The 3,761-nt window shown below is 45.0% G+C and overlaps 1 pseudogene; it reads right to left on the bottom strand.

The window, feature by feature from the left end:
- Positions 1-1,179: 1,179 nt before the first annotated feature.
- Positions 1,180-2,492, bottom strand: LOC136572087 (zinc finger and BTB domain-containing protein 12-like; annotated as a pseudogene).
- Between the last annotated feature and the right edge of the window lie 1,269 nt (positions 2,493-3,761).

Here is a 3,761-nt window from a genome sequence, read left to right as displayed (position 1 = left end):
CTGTGGGGAAATGGTAGTCTGATGATTGCATCAGCCACACTGGATGCCAAACGGTACCTGGAACTGGTGGATCACAGGGACACCAGGAAAGAACAACTGGAGGAAGTACATCCATCCCCGCACTTCGGTCCCAGGAAAGATTTTTGTGTCGAAACCAGAGGGCCACTTTAACAATGTTCATTGATTGATTGATTCACAGAAGCCAATCACTGAGTCTGTTCTCAGGGCGTATGCAGCAGTAATCTTTCAAAGCGTTTCCAGCAGATTGAAAACTACTTTATTTAACCATTATATTAAAAGTCAATGAATGCCCTACATGTAACAATGATAAAACCGCTAAATTTTATAAAATAATCTGGTTGCCGCTAGACGAACTTTAGGAGATTACTACGGTATATACTGGTATATTATTGTGGTCCGTTTTTAACAGTATACAGTTGGCTACTAAACTTCCCATAGTGAAGGTTGCAAAAAGCCAGAATTTTACCTTCCATGTCCATACCTATGGAGATTATGTGAATAAGTATAACAAATCTCCGTTTGCTATGACTCGTGGCCAAGTATGATTGTCTTCCAAGTATAGGGGCTTAGCGGTGGGTCCGTAGGTGATTATAGAGACCTATTCTTGATCCGCAGGTTCTTTTGCAGTGGGACATCGGTTTCCAAATGGAAGACGGTCCCGACAAGGGTTGGCTTGATGTGCTTTCCTCTTGATACGTTTCTCCCTTTCACTCTCCATCCTGGCTCTCCAAAATTTACAGTGCTGTTGGTAATGGCTGACCCCCAAATGGGGCGCTGGGACCCCCAAATTGAGGGCTTCCCAGTTCTCAATGTCTATGCCACAGGTTTTTTGGGGGGGGTTTGTTTTAATGATACAGGTAATGTTTTTTTTTAATTCAGTATTGCGACAGAAGAACCAGGGAGAAGACAAGGACAAGAAAGTTATTGGTTGGATGAGAAAACATGCTCCAGTCCAAATCTTCAATGGCTAGAAAGCGTCAGGTCTAGGGGGCACATTACTTGCTAAGGTGAAGTCTATAAACTACAGTAGTCAACAAAGCTAAAAAACCAAGTCACAATATCTATAAAAAGGAAGTACAACTGGCCGTGTATTAGTGCAAAATAGCCAAAAACAAATGTAAAGCTCAAAAAAAATCAGATTTTGTCAGGTTCTTGAGTTTACATCATTATATGTATATGAGGTACCCTTGATTTCAGGGCATTGCGTGCAAAAATATTCATCTCCACCATGCCAGCCTCTAAGACATTCTGTGCGGTGGTTTTCCCATGCTGTTGCTTAGGGTGATGTCTTATGGTCGGCTTGTGGGCAAATTGCACATCACAGTAAGAACAGCGATACAGTCTCTCACCGCTGTGCAGGTAGTCATGAAAAATAGTTTTTTGAGTAAAGCATTTACCGCAAATATTGCAGGTGTGGGACTTTATGTCCCTGTGTACGTTCATGTGTCAGTTAAAGTTGCTGCTGTGATTGAACGGCTTCCCGCAATGTGGACACATGAAGACAAAGTGTTGCACCCGCATGTGAAAGACGAGTTTCTCCACTCCTTGGAAAGTTTCTTCACATTTAGTGCACCTTAATAATCGTCTGTTGCCAAAACTGGCATCACCGATGACCCTTGTGCTAAGGGGTGAGCATCCGGGTCCACCGAGGGAACTTTTAGAACTTCCATACATCACAACGCTACTTTGGCACCCATCCATCCTTCATGCAGAACCTCTTTCTCTTCTTAATGATAGCTACTGGGTATGATCAGCACACCTTTACCACCTTCCACTTCATCACTGAAGATGGCCTTCATGACTCCTTGTTGGACAGCTCCATCCCCAGTGTCTCCCTCCAATGTAGAATTTACCAGAGCTTCTTCTGGTTTTGCTACTAAATTATGCTCCTCTCTTCCTTTCCTCCAAGATTGACCTCCTTTTCCACTTTCACAATACAAATATTTGAAGGTAATTCTTCCTCTTCTGCCATCATCAACATCTCCTCTTCACTGTTATCCACTTTCATAAGCTTGGTGGTTTTAGCAGGATGAATTGGGCGCATTGTATTTGTGGTGGCTGTTGACGTGGCACCACGAGACAGCATGCTTTTTGGGTCTCTCAGGCCTATCTGTGGATCAATAAACTGTGTGAGAGCTTGCGGCACTTTTCAACAATGTGTTCCATTTGCAGATATCCCTGACTAAGAATTCCAGAAGTCCAGTGTAACAAGATAGTAGAAAGTCCAATACCACACTTGCTCCATGCATGAGGGAAATGTGAAGTTCAGAGCCATGATTTAGAAGAAACTGGTCTTTAAGGAAAGGAAAGCAGGCAGCAAGTACCCCATGGTCCCCTCTGAACTTGAGTCCATCGGCAAGAACAGTTACATCATAGAAGCGTTCCTCTGTCCTCAGTTGGTTCATGCTCCGCAATGTGGCTGCTTTATGGCCAGGGAGCTGGAAGTGAAGGGCATCGTAGGCAGATGTCATCTTCGATAACAACAATGAAGAGTGTGAGACAGTGACCGGCAAAGTGGCTTGGACAGATACGTGTCACCGAGCAGCCTGGGCTCAGTGGAGGAAGCCAGCATTTGGGTGTCAGTAACACTAGGTTACTGACACATTGTACTGTAATGCAGTGGCTCCAAGCCGCATAGTCCGGGCTGGCTTTTCCTGGAGTGGTCAAAGCGAAGGGTGGGATGATCACTCCCATGTACCAGGTGAGGCTGGTAACAGGCCTCATAAAAACCTGGGCCTGGAGGTCTTGTGGAGATGTGGGCTATGAGAGCTAGAGAGACGGCTCAGTGGAGCTAGGAGCCCGGCTAGCCCAGTGTGTGGCTGAGAAGGCCAGAGGTTCACAGGGAGACGCCCCTAACCTCCACACCTAGGAGAGGTGTGCTGAGACCTCTGCAGGTCTGAGAGCCAGGTTGGCTGTGCGCAGCAAGCATTTGTTTTTGCAAGTGAGTAGTCAGGGTTGGTCTATGTCTAGTGAGTGCTCAGATGAGCAGGAGTTACTTTATGTTGGCCTGGAGTTAGGGCCTGTTTTTGCTTTGTTTCGTGCTGAAATAAACCCAGGCGAAGCCTGGACTACGAACTTTATCCAGAGTGTCACTGTCTCTGACTATTTACGCCCAGATTGCTACCTATCCTAACGCTAATCCCTCACAAGAGATAAAACTTAAGAGCTCAGGATGGAGTTCCTCTGTTTTATTTGAGACCTTTCAATCTCAAGATTTTTTTGTTTCTTTTTTTTAGGTCATCCAAATGCAAAATATGAGAAACGTTAAGAAATTAGAAGGTCAGATGTGAACAGTAGATCTTCTCTAAGTCACCCAATATGGTCTACTGATTTCCCTCCTCTGGATCAAACATATAAAATAAAAGTAAATCGTGTTATTTGTATAGCACCAACTTATTCCGCAGTGCTTTCAGGTAATTTATTTATTACCCCCCATCAGCTCATTTTACCAACCTCGGAAGGATGGAAGACTGAGTCAACCTTGAGACGGCTACCTGAATGCAGGGATTGAACTTGCAACCTTCAGGTCGTGAGCGAGAGCTTAGGTCTGCATTTCTGCTGCCTTTACACTCTGTGCCACATGAGGCTCAATATCAGCACTCAACTTTACCTGCCCACGCAGTGACCTGCCTGGCGCTCTGCCCTCCTCCTATGCCACAGTTTCTAAGGTTAGCTTTAAGTCTATCCTTAAATCTCTTTTGCGATGTGGCCAGTCCAGCGAATTTGATGGCGAAGGATCA

The sequence above is a fragment of the Eleutherodactylus coqui genome, chromosome 6, assembly GCF_035609145.1.
Source record: "Eleutherodactylus coqui strain aEleCoq1 chromosome 6, aEleCoq1.hap1, whole genome shotgun sequence".
In the NCBI taxonomy this organism is placed as follows: Eukaryota; Metazoa; Chordata; class Amphibia; order Anura; family Eleutherodactylidae; genus Eleutherodactylus; species Eleutherodactylus coqui.
This window is presented reverse-complemented; position numbering and strand designations above follow the sequence as displayed.